The sequence below is a fragment of the Saimiri boliviensis genome, chromosome 3 (genome assembly GCF_048565385.1).
Source record: "Saimiri boliviensis isolate mSaiBol1 chromosome 3, mSaiBol1.pri, whole genome shotgun sequence".
In the NCBI taxonomy this organism is placed as follows: domain Eukaryota; kingdom Metazoa; phylum Chordata; class Mammalia; order Primates; family Cebidae; genus Saimiri; species Saimiri boliviensis.
Window position 1 is genome coordinate 119,555,095 of NC_133451.1, and position 18,138 is coordinate 119,573,232.

The following is an 18,138-nucleotide window of genomic DNA, read 5'->3' on the forward strand; positions in this document are numbered from 1 at the left end:
TAGGCCCTTTATTTGGAAATAGAATATATAATTAGCTAAGATGAAGTAGTAGTGAAGCGGAGTGGGGCCTTAATCCTGTATGAGTGGTGGTGTCAAAAGAACATTCGCAAACAGGTACAGACACAGAGAGAGGAAGGCCACGAGACAGCGAGGCGGGGAGTGGAGTGTGCTGCCACGTGCCCGGAGGTACCTGCGGCCCCCAGAGTTAGAGGAGGCCTCAGCGTGGCATCGCCTTGTTCACAACACTGACGTTGGACTTCTAGCCTCTAGAATTGTAAGGCAATAAATTTATCTTGTTAAAAGGCAAGCAGTTTGTTGTAAAATAGCCCCAGGAAACGGATTCAATCTACAGTCATGAAACCATCTGAAAATAAAAATAGCAAACATAGCCCTCACCTCAACAAGTTTCCTGAATGCCCTTGCAGCACACCTCCCCAGGTCCCGCCTCCATCCTCAGGAAACCACTGAACTTCTTTTTTGGTCACTATAGACCATATTTTGCAGAACTAATATAAATTTTACATACATTTATATAAATCCTAAAATTATATAAAATACATGTATTTACTGTGTACATGTGGTATATACTGGCTTCTTTCAGCATAATTATTTTGAGGTTTATTCATCCTGTTCATTCTTTTGAACATTCATTTTATTGTGTGTTTGTTTAGCTGAGTACTCCCTTGTATTGATACATCACCATTTGTTTTTCCATTCACCTGTTTATGACATTTTAATTGCTTCCAATTTTGGGTTATCACAAATACACGTGCTGTACATGCACATGCACAAACATTTGAACAGAGATACACTTTTGTTTCTCTTGGCAGACACCTAGTTGTGAGACAGCTGAGTCATATAGCAGGCATATGTTTAACTTTTAAAGAAACTGTCAAACCATTTTCTAAAGTGAACATAACGTTTTACAATTTCACTAGCAGTCTATAGGAGTGCCAGTTCCTCTACATCTTCATCAACAGTTGGCCTGATCAGGCTTTTAAATTTTTCCTTTCTAATAGGTATGTAGTATCATCTCATTGTAGTTTTGATTTACATTTCCCTAATGACTAATAATAGTAAATGTCTTTCATAGGCCTATTTGTCATGACATCCTTTGGCATAGCATCTGTTCAAATCTTTTGTCTATTTTCTAATTTTTTTTACGTTTGATCTTACTGATTTTTGAAGATTCTTTATGTTGGATACAATGATTTTATTAGACATCTGACCATTTTCATGGTCTGTGGGTTATCTTTTCTTTCTCTTAAGATTCTCAAAAAGTGGGTGTTCTTGATTTTTATAAAATTTCTCTTATCATTATTTTCTTCTATGGATTGTGTTTTTCTATTAAGTAACCTTTTCTAACCCAAAGTAATAGTTTCTGTTACATATTTTCTTCTAGAAGGTTCATGGTTTTAGGCTCTCCTTTGGGTCTGTAGTCCTTTGTGAATTAACTTTCACCTGGTATGTAAGCTCTAAAGTCTTCTTTTTGGTTTCTTTGCTTTTGCCTTTGAATATTGGTATCCAATTGTTGTAGTACCAGTTTAAAATACTATTTTTCTTTACTAAGCTGCCTTTGTACATTTATAAAAGATGAATTCATCATATATGTGTAGGCCTATTTCTAAACTCTCTCTTCTATTTCATTGATATATTTGTTGGTCTCGAAGAAAATATCACATTGTCTTGATTATTGTAGCTTGATAATAATTGTTGATTGCCATGGGTGCAAGATCTCCAACTTTGTTCTTTTGCAAAGTTGTTTTAATTACCTTAAGACCTTTGTATTTTTCTAGAAATCCTGTTTTGACATAGATTATTTTGAATAAAGGGTGTCTGGATTTAAAAATAATATCAAACTTTTATAATTTAAGATCTTTAAATTGTAAGTAATTTGAAAGCAGATAAACATCTTCATTCTATCATTCAGCCCCTTTTAGGAACCTCATCCAACCTCACCACTCTAGGCTATCAGAGATAGCACATTATATCTCTACACAGTCATTCATTCATTCACGATGGGGATACGTTCTGAGAAATGCATTATTCGGCAATTTTGTTGGTGAACCTCATAGAGTGTACTTACACAAACCTGGCTGGTGTAGCCACGAGTCACCTTGGCAATATGGCATAGACGACTGCACCTAGGTTACAAACATGCACAGCGGGTTACTGCGCTGAATACTGCAGGCAATGGTAATGCAAAGGTAAGCATTTCTGTATTAAAACATAGAAAAGGTACAGGATAAATTTGATATGCAAGATTAAAAATCAAAGACCTGCGTAACCCCATTCCATGACAACCTTATGGGACCACTATTGTATATGCAGTCCATCATGGACTGAAATGTCATTGTGCGGAACACAACTGTATCTCTATCCATGCTGACACACATACACATCCTGAAACCCCTGCCTACAACGGTATTGGTATCCGTATATTGGTGCTTACAGTTTAAAATATACCCTCTTGAGGGCTTCGCCACAGCGAATACTCATGCTTAGGCACTGTCAACCCGCCTCTTCCTCTAATCTCCACAAACTGCTTCTTCGAATCTCCAAAATCAAGTAAGTTCATTGACAGCAGCAGAGATGCCTGCATTGCTGGATTTACACTCCCTTACTATTAAAGAAGGGGGTTTTTCTCCCAAAAGACATCCCGATTTCTATTAATCTTTTCTAGCTCATTATTTTTCCTGATAGGCACAGAGAGCTCTTCCATCTACAAGTATGGTAGAAGTATTCTGCCTGTCTGTGAGTATATTAAAAAATGGGAAATGCTGGAAATCAATGTTTTGTGCATTTACTTTTTCTTAATGCGCTTTCTGTTTCTTGTCCAATCTTGGACTGCTGAATTCTGAATAAGTATCTCACCTTTGCGGTTTTCATGAAGCAGACCTTAATTCGAAATGGTATTTTTTCTTTCTTTCCTTTTTCTTCTTCTTCTTTTTTTTTTTTAAATTCTGTAGCTGATCCTTGATGGTTTTTAACTTGAATACAATTTTATTTAAAGAAAGTGTTTATTCATTGGTATGAATCACACAGAGTATACTTTGTAGCCCATTATCATAAAGGTATTTTCCTATGTTTTACTCCACAATTTTAAATTATTTTACATTTCAAATTTAGATGTACATTCCAGCTAGGATTTGTGTGTGTGTGTGTGTGTGTGTGTGTGTGTGTGTGTGTGTGTGTGTGTGTAATGTAAAGGTCAAAGTTGCTTTTTCTTTTTTTATACATATAAATATGTAATTGATCCAGCATCACTTATTAAAAAGACTATTCTTTTCAGCCACTCTAAGGTGATAGGTATGTCATGAACCAAGAGACTGAGCATAGAGTTGGTCTGGTTTTGAACATTCAGTTCAGTTGCTCTGTAGTTCCCTCCTTGATCATTCATATTGTCTGTGAATATTGACAGTTATATTTCTTTCTTTACCATGCTTTTAAGTAAACATTTGAAAAATTCACATGTTGGTGAAGCCATACAGGCTTAGAATTTTCTTTGTTGCAAATTTCCTAATGACAGATTTAATTTCTTTAATAGATACAATCTATTCCAATTAGATTTTTTCAATTAGTTTTGGTAAGCTCTACTTTTCTAGGAATTTGACAATTTCTTCTAAATTTTGAAGTATATTGGTATATACGTCAAAAATTGTATGTGTTTATCTTTTTAGTATCTGTAATGTCTGTTGTGATATGCCCTTTAAAAATTCCATGTATTATTAATTTCTCTTTTCTTTCCTTAGCTTAGCAATTATTATAGGGAGTTTATACATATTATTAGTCTTTTTAGGGAAATACATTTTTGCGTTTTAATTTTTCTATTATATGTTTATTACTTCATCAAATTTAAATTTAATTTTTGTGCATTAACTTACATTTCCTTCTTTTCATTTTCATTAGGATTAGTTCGCTCTTATTTTTCCAATTACTTTAGAGCATTCTTTAGCTTTTCTTCTTTGTTAATATGTAGATATACATTTCTCTAAGCACTTTTACCTGCCTCTCCAAAATGTTGAGATGTATTTTTATTAAATCCAGTTCAAAAGATTTTCTGATTTTTCACTGAGTTTTCTTCCTTTAGCAGTGGATTATTTTTAAATATGTTGCTTAATTTTCAAACATATTAGCATATTCCCATCATTCTTCATTATCGCTTTCTGGTATAACTACACCACTGTCAGAAATCAGATTCCAAATTACTGTAGTATTTGAAACCTGCTGAGTCTTTCTTGATAGCTAAGTTTAAACTGCATTGTAGAAACTGCTCGGTGGAAATGTCAGTGGAACCTGAGTGTGCTTTTAAGTGCTTCCCAGGCTTCTTTCACGTCAGGTTTCTCCTCAGTCTAAGGGATCTTCTGTGCTTACTCATCTATATGATTTCAGAATTTTTTTTATTTGGTCTATTAATTATTATTATTATTATTATTTTTATTTATTTATTTATTTTTTTGAGACGGAGTTTCGCTCTTGTTACCCAGGCTGGAGTGCAATGGCGCGATCTCGGCTCACCGCAACCTCCGTCTCCTGGGTTCAGGCAATTCTCCTGCCTCAGCCTCCTAAGTAGCTGGGATTACAGGCACGCGCCACCACGCCCAGCTAGTTTTTTTGTATTTTTAGTAGAGACGGGGTTTCACCATGTTGACCCGGATGGTCTCGATCTCTTGACCTCGTGATCCACCCGCCTCGGCCTCCCAAAGTGCTGGGATTACAGGCTTGAGCCACCGCGCCCGGCCGGTCTATTAATTATTAAACATGTGTTTTAAAATCTGTTAGTATACATATATTCATTTCTCCATGTACTTTGGTTACTCTGTTTTGTATATACAGTCATGCTCCAAATAACATTTCTTTCAACAACAGACCGCATAGACAACAGTGGCCCCCTGAGGTTACCATGGAGCCGAACAATTCCCATAGCCTAGTGATGTCTGAGCCGTCATCGTGTCATAGCGCAGTGCATTACCTTTTCTGTGTTTAGATACGATTAGATACACAAATACTTACCGTTGTGTTGCAATTGCCTAGAGAGCAAGGGTGTACAGTCTTTCGGCTTCCCTGGGCCACATAGGGAGAAAAACTGTCTTGGGCCACACATAAGATACACCAGCACTAGCAACAGCTGATGAGCTAAAAAAAAAAAAAATTGCAAAAAATTCTAATAATGTTATAAGAAAGTTTATGAATTTGTGCTGAGCCGAGTTCAAAGTGGTTTTAGGCCGGGTCACAGGTTGGACAAGCCTGGCCTCGGGTACTCATTAGAGTAGCGTGTTTATAGGTTTGTTGCCTAGGAACAATAGGCCGTACCACGCAGCCCAGGTGTGCAGTAGGTTATGCCATCTAGGTGTGTGTAAGTACACTCTATGATGTTTGCACAACAATAAATATGCCTGACGATGCATCTCACAGAATATACTCCCACTGTTAAGCTAAACATGACTATATTTGAAAGTTTTGTTGTTGTGTATATGTAAGTTTAGAATTCTTCTTTCCAGTGAATTGACTCTTTCAACAGGAAATGTCTCTTTTTATCTCTGATGATGCTTCTTGCCTTAAAGTATGTCTTATTCGGTACTGTCATAATGTGCAAAAATTCTTTTGGATAGTGCTTAAACAAAATTTTTCTCTTCTTTAAATTTTTAGCACTTTAATGGTTTTCTGTTTATTTCTAGGATTATTTTACTTCTGCTTAAAGAACTCCCTCCTTTAATATTTATGTTAATGTAGATCTGGTAGTGGTGAATACCTTTATTTTAATTTTTTAAGGAATGTCTTTATTTAACCTTTGAAACGGTTTACACTGAATACAGAATTTTCTCTTTTCTTTTTTTGAGACAGAGCCTTGCCATTCAGCACAATCTCAGTTCACTGCAACCTCTGTCTCCTGGGGTCAAGCAATTTTCCTGTCTCATCCTCCCGAGTAGCTGGGACTATAGGCACCCGCCACTATGCCTGGCTAATTTTTGTATTTTTAGTAGAGACGGGGTTTCACCTTGTTGGTCAGGCTGGTCTCAAACTCCTGACCTCAGGTGATCCACCCACTTCGGCCTCCCAAAGTGCCGGGATTACAAGAGTGAGCCATTGTGCCTGATGCAATACAGAATTTTCTATGGATAATTATGTTGTTTAAAGAAGTCATTGCCATTTCTTCCATTTCTCTGAAGGATTCAGCTATCAGGCTTACTGTAAGTCTTTTGGATTGGAGCTGATAAAAGCTGTCATTTATATAATCACTCACTTAACTGCCAAGATATGAGAAAACTACTGAAAAAAAGGAAAAGTTTAAAGTGAGAAGAAAATAAAAAGTGATGAATAAAATTACAGTACAGTAAGCTTAGCTAGCATTATCGAGAGAAAAACTGTAGAATATAGCTGATAAGACAGGTAAGTGAGACCCAATTTTTGCTAAAATTTGTAGTTCAACTGAAATCCGATTATTAGCTGACAAAACAGGTAATACTTCACTCTCACTTTATTTGCCGTAATATTTTAGAAAATGCCCTTTAATAGAAAGTGACCGTTCATGTTTGCATTAGTTGCCACAGATATATAAACATGATATTAGGTAAGGCTGTCTAAAATCTTCTCCCCTGTATATTATATGATAGCTACATAATATAGAGCATGTGATGCTTTCTGATCATATGTTATGAATGGTTTTTGCTCTTGCAACAGAAGTTAAAGCCAGCACAAGGACAAATTTGATGTAAGAAATGTAGTAAGACTTGTGGTCAAAGTTATAAATACTTAAATGACATTAAATATACAAAGAAAATTATGCTATTATTTGGTTTCAATAAAATCTAGCATAAAAATTAATTTTGACTCATACCCAAACCCTAAGATGCGAGGAGAACTATTTTTAATAATACGTATATTTAAGGAAATAATTGATTCATTCATTGGCCAAATATTTATTGTGACAAGTCATTTTCTCTCATTATGGTTTATTTGGTAGGATGTTTTCTTAAACAGCCTCTGATGAATATTTATAATATAACTCAATAAAAATTAACATTACTTGTCTTACAGGGAAGATATGACGTTATGGATACTCCACAAGAATACAGGCCTTAAGGAAGTATGGATTTGACCCGCCTTGTTCTCTGTGCTATCTCTGGCATTCATATTAAGGCTTATCTCACAGGTAGTGTTTAAACACGTATGTTAAGTAAATGAATTAATTTTTTTAAACTTTGATTTTGTAACATCTCAAGTATGAGGATTATAATAATCAGCATTAAAATCTGGTTTAGAAAGACGTCTATTAGGGGTGTGTAAGCACTGGTCTCCTTTATTTGCTATTAACATATATATATATATATATATATATAGAGAGAGAGAGAGAGAGAGAGAGAGAGAGAGAGAGAGAGAGAGAGTCAGTGTAGAATTTAAAATGAGGTAAATCTTGAGTGTTTGCTGAGGTCGACTGTCAGTATTTTTAGGAGATTACCGTGGGATCACAGCTGTGGTATGATTTGAGGTGTCTTCACACCTGCTTTGCTCTAAAATGTTATTTACACTTTGCAATGTTTTTAAAGTACGAAGATCTGTATGTTTTCACTATGTTTGTGAAGACCACAGTTTGAAAATAAGAATATGGAAAACAGTATGTTATGTACATATGCTTGGGAGAGAAAGATAATCCCAAGTTTAGAAATGTGAGGGAGGCTGTATTTCTCTCCAGTTAGTATTTTATGATTGTCTTTACGTCCTGCTTGGTTTGAAGTCCCTTAATGTGGAATAATTTCAGCAGAATTATTTGGTTAGACAGTGATGAGACTCTTACTCTGGACATATTTAATAAGTGCCATGTCTTCTACTGTCTTGACACAATATTAGATCGTATGAGTGGTATAAGCTGCATCAAGCAGTTTGTTTTTATGGGGATCGCAATCTTGTTTTCCGCAAGGAAACGTGGGATATCTACACTCAGTTAAACATGTGTTAGAAATCGGACTGTGAAACCGCATAGCAGGAGTATGCATGTTGACTGGCTTTCCTGAACATGTCCAAGTTGGTAAAGCTAGATAGTTCTGTTATCATGTCAGGCTTTCCTGGCCCATTAGTTTTTGGATAATAGAATGATATTACTGTTGGAAAAGAGAATAATGGTTTTTTTTCCTCTTAGAAATTGTTTTTCATTTTGTGTGTTAGCTGTGTCTCACTATTGGGTTAAATGTCCGTGAGGACAGTGATAAAGGTTTACTCTTTTTATAAAATCAGTACTCAGGCAGTTATGACCATGCAATACTCTGGAGAGGCTATTTACCAGCTTCAGAAGTAGACTTGGCCTCTCACTGTTTGATTGATATTGATTCACCTGTATCTATCTGTCTACTGATCTATCTATCCATACATCTATCACGGCATCCCTTACTATAATAGAGATAGAAATGTGCTTCAGCATTTCTGGATTTAGTGTTAAATTTGGTATGTTATTCCTTGAATACTATGAACAAAATAATAGTAGTTTCTATATAAATAGTGAGGTGGCTCATGCCTATAATCCCCGGACTTTGGGAGGCTGAGGCGGGTGGACCATGAGGTCAGGAGTTCAAGACCAGACTGGCCAACATGGTGAAACCTCATCTCTACTAAAAAACACAAAAATTAGTTGGGCATGGTGGCTCGTGCCTGTAATCCCAGATACTCAGGAGGCTGAGGCAGGAGAATTGCTTGAACTGGGATCCGACAGGCAGAGGTTGCAGTGAGCTGAGATCACACCAACTTTAGCCTGGGCTACAGAGCGAGACTCCATCTCAAAAAAAAAACAAAAAAATAGTAGAGGCTTCTTATTATAGCTATTAGATAATAAAACTTATAGGTTCTATTATAAAATAAACACTTTAGTTTCTGTTCATAATGATTAATTCATTCAAATAAATTATAAAGAAAAAGATAAGAATTTCTTTTACAAACACAGAATCAAACTTCAAGTTCTAAACTGATAACATTCTCATTAATAGCAATAAAGCCTACAGCACTTATTCAACACGAAAAATAATTGACTCATCCCAGAAAGGCTTTTACTTGTAGGGTTTAAAAGTCTCTTCTCATATCCAGCAACTTGTACCTCATTTAATTACTCAGATAAAGAAGTTTTGGATTTTCTTGCATAAAAGAAAACACTAAAGACTATTTCAAACAAACAAGTACCACTAATGTAATACTTTATAGTGAGGGTTTCAAGGCAGCCTGTTTCCAATGACCTAGAATTCCAGAAAAGGAAATAAATTCGAGGTCTTTACATGTAACCATGAAATGAGAATGTACTAGAACACACGTGTAAGAAAATTAGATTTCCTATTACTGAAAACAGCAGCAACAACAAAAACAGCTTCTCAAATGGCTTAATTCACATACGGTGCATAGCAGAGGATGAAGGGGTGCTGATCACAAAACAGTTACTAACACTCCCCTCAGCCTCCAAAAAAGGTGGTAATCTATATTTATCAGGGGCAGTCCTGGAAGTTTATTAAAAAGCAAGATTTTTTTAATTTGCTTTATTTACACCGCAATATATTTTTTTTAAATTTGCCGGAATAATGAATCTGTTTACAAAAAAAAGTTTTATCACATATGTAGGATATTTACAGTGAAATATAAATGAATAAATAATCTTGTTGATAGAATTAAGATGCTAAGGATTTTTTAAAAATCAATAAATTTCTAAGTTAGAGATCATTGTGTGGTTTGTATGATAATATAACCTCTAATCATTCTCATTGTGTTTTTTATTTTTTAGACCACTTACTCTCAGGCTACCCCTTAAACATACGACAGTATCTACAGTGATACTGATATAGTACTCTCAGGCTGCATTTTCCACCATGGGATTTATTCTATTTAATACAAGTGCCAATGGCTTTGGTCACTTCTGTTCCATGTGCCCTCAAACTCAATGTGTTTAAAAGTGAGCTCACTCTACCTCCTGCTACTTCCCCAGAAGTGATGGCAAGAGACTGCACCCATTCATGCCAGCTGGGAACCTGAGGGTTACCTTTGATCTCAAATTATACATATCTCCCCTCATCCAAACACTCACCCAGTGTACATAGATTCTTCCTCCTTAATTTTCTTAACTCTTCTTTCTTTCCGTCATTAATGCTGCCTGGCTACTATAGACCCTTATTAAAATAGATAATTGGGGGAAGGGGGAAATCTCCTCAGTTCTCTTTCCGCCTCTAGTCTTATTTTCTCCAAATCCATTTTCCAAACAAGTCGTATGTATTAATTCAAATCTAATGATATGATTTGAGTATTTTTCAATGGCTCTTCATTTTCATCAAAATTAACTCCAATCTTTCTTACCTCATGTGTGAAAGAAGCCTGCACACCCCTCTCCTTATCTGCAAACAAAAGTGGGGAAGGGAAGACGTTTTAACTGTAAATCAAGTAGGAAATTTGGATTACGTTATGTCATTGGAATAATTAACAGAACTGACTGGGAAAATCAGGAGGCCCATCTGAGTTTCAGTTACAGGGAGAGGATGAACTGAGTCCACCAGAAAAACATAGGAATGATGAGCAGTCAAGAGGTCTGTGTGATCCTTCCTTCCACGGATGGTTGGTTCAATATGACAGTGACACTTGTTACTTTTTATACTCAATAGTGTCTCTGTACTTCAAGTTCACAGGGTCCTGTTTGTGTTGTTTATTTTAATGCTGTCTCCTTAACTTAGAATGTCTTACCTCATTCTTCCACCGCAATTGGATAATCACTTTTCATCCTTTGACTCACTAGTTCAGACCTTGGTTTGCACTCTGCGTCTTTGTAGGCATCACGTCCCTTGACTGGCGCTTGCCACCGGACTTACAATACTGGATTTTGGTCATGTGTTTTGGTTTGACTGTCCCATTGTCCATGAATACCTTAAACTCAGGGAATGTGTCTCGTTCATCTTCGTTATTTTCAGAGCTGAGAATAGGGTCTGAAATGTTAGATAATCTGTAAACCAAAGGAATGAATGATTTGCAGAGCAGGAGAGATGAGTGGGCTAGGCAACAGCAGTAACAGAAGTGCTCACGATTGTTCTCCAGGGTGGGTGAGGAGCTCCGCCTTGGAAGGTCCACGTGTAATGGCAACAGACTTTTTAGCAGGGCTTCCTGAGGACACAAAGAGCCCAACTGTTGTTGAAACAGCATGGGAAGTTCAGCAAGTGTCATTTCGGAATGCTTTGAATGGCACTCTTTATCTATTAGAAGCTGAACTGGGCATCTAGGAGTTATGATAGAACAACTTTGTGGCCACGTATCACTTTTGGGGAATAATTGTCTTCTGAGAAGCTCTGTCTTATTGAGATACAGAGAACATGAGGAATTCTTGCAACTGATTAATAATAAAACTGAAACAAAAGCCTTCTTACTCCCAACCAGACCCATTTTGTCTAAGAAAAAAAAAAAAACCTTTCTCTCCCGTGCCTCATGTGAGATAAAATAACACTGTTAATTGTCATATTGATTCAACAAGCAAATAGAAAATAGAGTGATTTGGCTACAGACAATTCAAGTATGAAGATTTCAGTTCCTCTTATTTAAAAAGGTATCTTGACACTGGTTTTAGGTATTTCTTTTGAGAAAACTCTATAAAAACCCTATTACTTTTTGGCTACTATTTTAAAAAAGGAAAACTGGTATATAAATAAAATTAGTAGCATATGTTTCTCTTTTCTTTTGAAAAGATACTCCAGGCTAGAAGATGACTTTTAGTAACATTGCGGCTATATATTTATACGTGTGTGTGTGTGTGTGTGCGCGCGTGTGTGTGCACATTTTTCTATCAAGAACTATCTCTTTACTTTTCTATTTTCTGATGCTACACTTAATTACCTATTTTGAACTTTATAAGACTATCTAAAGTTTTACGAATTTCTTTCATTATAAAAACTCAGGTTTATCACCCTGGTTATTCCAATAAAAATGAAGAAGAAAACAAGGCATCTCAGAAACAGACTAGAATAACCATTTGATAACTACTAGAAGGGAAATGGAATAAGGAACTATTTCATAAAATTAACGGTGCTTAACTACTGTTAAAAGCACTACTAAAAGCACTCAACTTAAAATTAAATGATGCCACCAAAGTTGAGTGATAAGGTGTAAGGATCAGCTTCGTTAGGACTGACTGGAGTCCTGAGGGTTCATCTCCAAAGCCATCGTGTCGGCCAGCTCAGCTTTGCAGAGGTGTCCAACGTGTGGTGCTCACTCACCACACCTTCATCTTCTCTCTGAATGACTTATGGCTTCGGAATCAGCAGCAAGGAAACTGCAGGAGGTCCCCTGTTGCGTGCCACACATGCTGAAGGAAGACAGCTGCACACATCTGTGCAGATTTGCTCAATGCTTCCTGAGTGACAAGGCATTGCACTGGACATGCTGAGGCTTCCTTTTTTTTTTTTTTTAAAGGGAAATATCCTTATTTGGGTGGGTGAAGGATGGATATGATTTCTTAATGGAAAAACAAGTGTTTTTGTGGAGCTGCTGAAAAGACTAAAACAGACTCACAGACACACCCATTTTCTCTTCCTCTTCAAAAAATGAGCAAAAAAATAGCTTACTGAAGCTATTTACTGAATGTGTACATTCACACATATACATATATTTGCATATTTAACTTATTTAGTTGAAATCTTTTCTCGTTCTAAAAACAAACCTACCCTGGAAATGAAGACTACATTTTACAAGCAAAGATAAAATACTCCTTGAATATTAAATCTTTTCAGAAAAGAAGAATTCAGGCTAAAATAAGAATAATCAGTTTTTGGGAATTTTGACTTTTGTTTAAGTTTTTTTAGTTTATTTAAATCTTTACTGAACTAGAAAACAAGGTAAATTATTCCCCAGGTTTTCTGCTTAGCATACCAGTAAGTTCTAGGACATCATCTGAGAAAATTTTGACGAACAAAATCATCTCGATATGGAATAAAGTCAATATTCAGTAACGTGATTGAATTTGATTTTAGTGGATGTTGGAATAATGATATATGTGCGTTAAACCACAAGCATCTTAAGGGCTTTAAAATGTGTGTTTAGGAGACCTTCCAGCTGCCACACGTCCTGCCAGACGCTTCAGCAATGTGGTCGGTTCCACAGCTGAGGAAGGAAGAGGCTGACGCCCCAGGACGCTGCCGCCACGTGCTGAGGGCGTGACAGCTGTGGTGTCACTGCAGCGCGGCCAGAGGACCTCAGTCCATCACGCACTTGGGCTTGGGTTTTAAAATACTGATCGCAAAGACTGGAATAGCTACTTTTAGTCACACAAATTAGTACCAACTGGTTGTGTTTTGAGAGTTTTTCAATACGGCTATTTCTATAAAATTGTATCACACAGTTATCAAATGTACAGGATTAAACACGTAAGACCAAAATAATATTTGAATAAGATGTAAAACATAGCAAGACCACAGAGCTGTAAACTCATTTCCAAAAGTCACAATAGAATGCTGATCTCATTAACTTCACACGGTGCTAGTTATATAAAGATATGTACACATAATAAAAGCTTAGATACCCCTGCCATGAACATATGTAATACAAATAACCTTTTCAGCAAATGTGTGCACAGGGAATATTTTAAAACTCATAATGCTTGTCAAGAGAAAATTAATTTCCACTTGAACTAAGCCAATGTAAAAGTCTAAAATGCCCTTTGGAAATTTAGTCACAAAATAAATTATTGTGCGTAAGGAGTAAATCTGCATATATAAAAATAATCTAAAACATGATCTAAACATTGTCTTAATACAGCCCAGTTTAGGAAATAACTTAGCTGTGTGACCTTGGATAAGTCACTTAGTTTCAGTGTCTTCACAGGATAGCTGAGTTGTGAGGGTACACTGAGGCATGCATGTCAAAGTACTTTAAAAATAAAGCAAATTTATGATACAGTATTTTAAACACTACACATGCTTACATTATACACATGTGTATTATATATATAGATAGATATAACTTAGCTGCATATCTAATGATGGTTATACTTTGCTATTTCTACATTAAATATATTTATATGTGTTCTTTTGAAAAGTTCAATTACTAGAATCAATGATAGTTCTTAATCTTATGAAACGGTTCTCACATTAAAGGAAGAAAAATGCCACAATGTTTTTCTCTTCAGCAGTAAGAATAAGTGAGAGAAGTGTTTTTAAATGACCATTGAAGAATGATGAGAGGTTCTTCACAATGAACAAGCCAAACTAAAATGTACGGCTGGAGTTTTGGGTTGTTTATGCACACACTATAAACTTTTATGTTGGGAAATCAAGTGAGCGATGTCCAAAAATAATTTCTTTTTTAGATTTCCAGAAATTCACGACCAAGAGTGGGTTAGCTCATGTGCATATTACCTTTGGACACAGATCAAGCAAACAAATATAAAAAAAAAAATGAAAACGGTTTATCAGGCTTTGGTAAGTGGTGAAACAGGATACAGTCTTATTTTAAGAGCAGAAGAAAACTTGTATTTTGTTTCAGTTTCCCAAGCCGATTTTTGTAGGGCCTCATCATAGCAACATTCCTGCGGCAAGCAGAGTCAGCATGCTGTTCCGATCAGTACAGGGGGAATGAGAAGCAGATTCTGGACAGATCCCAATTTCAAGGGGTTCAGAAAGAAAAGTAAAATTAAACTTCAAAGATGAAGTGCTCAAGACTAACCTAGATTAATAATACATAAAGTGAAAGTTGCATAATTCTAAATGTTATGGGCATGTGAATATCACTGACTCATCTTTAATTTTATAGAATGATAAAAAGTTAGTGTTGTGATGAGACTAATTCAAGCTGACTATAAACAACACTGGTTGATCATTTCATTATCTATGCTTTTGTTTCTCTTTCTTATTATTGTTAACAAGCTTTAGTGCTTGGCAATAGTAAATGGGTAGCTCAAATATTATTATTATTAATTTTTGTTGTTGAGGCAGAGTTTTGCTCTTGTAGCCCAGGCTGGAGTGCAGTGGTGCAATCTCGGGCTCACTGCAACCTCTGCCTCCCGGGTTCAAGAGATTCTTCTGCCTCAGCTTCCCTGGTAGCTGCGATTGTAGGCACATGCCATAACGCCCAGCTATATTTTGCCGTAACACCTAGCTAATTTTTGTATTTTTAGTAGAGATGGGGTTTCACCATGTTGGCCAGGATGGTCTCCATCTCCTCATGATCCATCCATCTTGGCCTCCCAAAGTGCTGGGATTATAGGCATGAGCAACCTTGCTTGGCTCTCAAATATTATCTTCTCCAAAAATCTTGGTTGCTCTTTCCTAAAAATACCCATGTACTTGGTTTATTCACACTTCTATTATAACCCTTTAACTCTGCTTTAACGTTTGGATTATGTGTGTATATCTCTGTGATTTTCTGGAGTGCAAAGACTACGTTCCCTATTGGATTTTCACTTTTTACACAAAGTGTGGTATTTGGCAATACACATATTAAAAGTGGGGAAAGAGTGCTTTACAAAAGAATAATGAGTGAAGCAGTGAGTGAGTGCATAGCAGCCCTCAGCTGTTGGCAGGTCAACTGGATCATTACAAGCAAAGCCTGCTGTTTCATTCATTTGTTCTACAAATATTGATCGAGTTCTTCGTGTAAGTAAAATAAATGGATCCGTCTGTCACCCAGGCGAGTAAAGATGAGAGATAAGGCAGTGGTGCCTGAAAGCTCAGCAGTTAGGGAATTTAGGGTCATTCTATGCTCTCAGAAAACTGTGGTGTCCTTGGCTGCTTAAACTTTCTGGTTATGAGTTTCCTCATTTGTAATACAAAGGGATCGCCGTAATGGTCTTTAAATTCCCCGCAAGCCTAACATTTTATGATGATGATTGATAGTTGCACTGCTCAGGCACAAGCTCTGCAGGGTCCTCATCACATATGGCTTGAGGCACGGGCACAGAATCATTATAAGGGATATCGGCACCAAGAGATTATAATTCTTAAATCATGCTGTACACAAAATACAGCAGAGGCAGCACAGAGGCAGAGAGGAGCCAAGTGGAGGTGGTGGTGGTGGGGTGTGTGTGTGTGTGTGTGTGTGTGTGTGAGAGAGAGAGAGAGAGAGAGAGAATGAAAGAAAGAGAGATGGAGAGAAAGTGTGGCTGTTTAGGGAAAGAATTTGTAAAAAGCGACACTGAAACTCAGTGTTTAAGGATGAATTTTGTGGGGCACAGCAGGGGCTGTCATGGGATGAGTCATTTCAAATGTCAGAAACAGCAGGCACAGAAAATCGAGTTTAGAAACGGGTGTGTGTGTGGGGGGGGGGGCGGATTAAGAAACCTGGCAGTACTTAGGTTGGAGAGTAACTCGTATGACAGGTGGACACTGAAGCTGTAGGTAACAGGCAGACCGAAGGGACCTCGGATTCCAGGCCTGAGGGCGTAGACTGCAGTCCACACTCAGAGCCGTTTGATGGAATTAGTGTCAAAGCTCATGATGGCTGCTGTGGAAGGTCAAACTCAAGACACTGGCACTGAAGCGATGGGCCTTTTGAGAGGAAAGTGAGGGGAGAGCCAGGTGGCAGGGACGGGTGAGCTGGAGTTTTGACAGTGGTGTGTACAAGAGCTCCCGGGGAAGGGCATCCAGGAGGAAGGACCGAGCGACAGCGTTTGGTCACAGACTAGAACTGAACATCAGGGAAGAACGGGAACTTTTTTAGGGTGTCCAATTGAGGGGAGACGATTTTCTTAACAGATACCAGCCGCCTGGAAGCATAAACGTAACTGTGGTAGAAGGATGATGAATTTGGTTTTAGATAGATTGAATCTGAAGTGCCTTTGGGGCACTCGGAAGGGAACAAACCATTGTGTTTAGAATGACACCCACAAAGGCGTGGCCTTCAAGGTGCACCCGCTCTTCGGCTCAGCCCTCTCCCCTCCACTCCGCCCGGGCCCTGCACTCCCCGGTCCCTTAGAACTACCCCGCCGCTGAGCGTTTGCAGTTACCGTTTGCCCGATGGGCAGCAATTTCCCCTCAAACATCTACATTTGCTAAACCTCAGTCTGGGAAGGCTCCGAGGATCATCTTGTCAGAGAGCTTCACCTTCTAAGACCACCTGAAGTTGCTCATCAGCCTGGTCGTTTCCGTCCAGCCATGCTTTATTTTCCGCATGGCATGTACAACCATTTTAACACGATGCTGCTGATTTTTGTATTTGCTTGCTCTCTGCTTGACGGGAAAGCTCTATGAGAACGGAGAATTGGAGTCGCTTGCCGTTGGGACCCCACGCCTAGAGCCGCAGGTGCCTGATGCGCACTAACTGTGCTGACAGGTGAGTGATTGTATTCCCGCCACCGAGACCATGGAGAGAGGCCGGGCGGACCCTCAGGTGCAGCGGAGGAGGACGGACTGAGGAACACGTGGAGGGGTTTCCACTGCCCAGGCGCCTTCCCGGGGTTGAGAGGTCCATCCTGGCAAAGGGTTCACGTAGTCAGATATTGCTACAAAATTTACAAAATAAGATATTTTAACCATAATTGGTTAAAAGACTTTGCACTCTGACTTCCTCTCTTCCACTCATCACCTGTTAGTGGATATGAAAAAGTGTATTTGGGATACAGCTAAAGAAAAGTTGAATTAGAATACATTCAATTTGGTTTTAATAGGATGTATTATACAGTTTGCAACATACAAAATCCTAAATCCTAAATTACATAAATGCATATTTATTGAGAACGAGAAAGGAAATAATAATAAATTATAAAAATTAAAAGCTAACAAATACCCAATCTTCGCAAAGTCTAGAAAATAGTGTTTTTATGTTGTTTATACTGGATATTGTTCCATAATCTTTCTTTTCCTGTGTTTTTGGCTGAATAGTATTTAATTTCCTCTTTAAACGGCAGTGCTTTCATCATGTCACTTTCTATAAAAAGGAAAGATAATTCTATTTTCCTGCTAGTATGGTTGATTTATTTTAAACCTTGTTTGTTTAGAAAAGTATTTTTAGCATTATAACTTGTTAGTGAAACATAAAAATTTCAAGGATTGTTTTCAAATTTAGGAAAATCTCATTTTGTTGTTGTTTTTGTTGCTGTTTTTGAGACAGAGTCTTGCTCTGTCACCCAGGCTGGAGTGCAGTGGTGCAATCTCGGCTCACTACAACTTCTGCTACCTGGGTTCAAGCTGGGACCACAGGCATGCA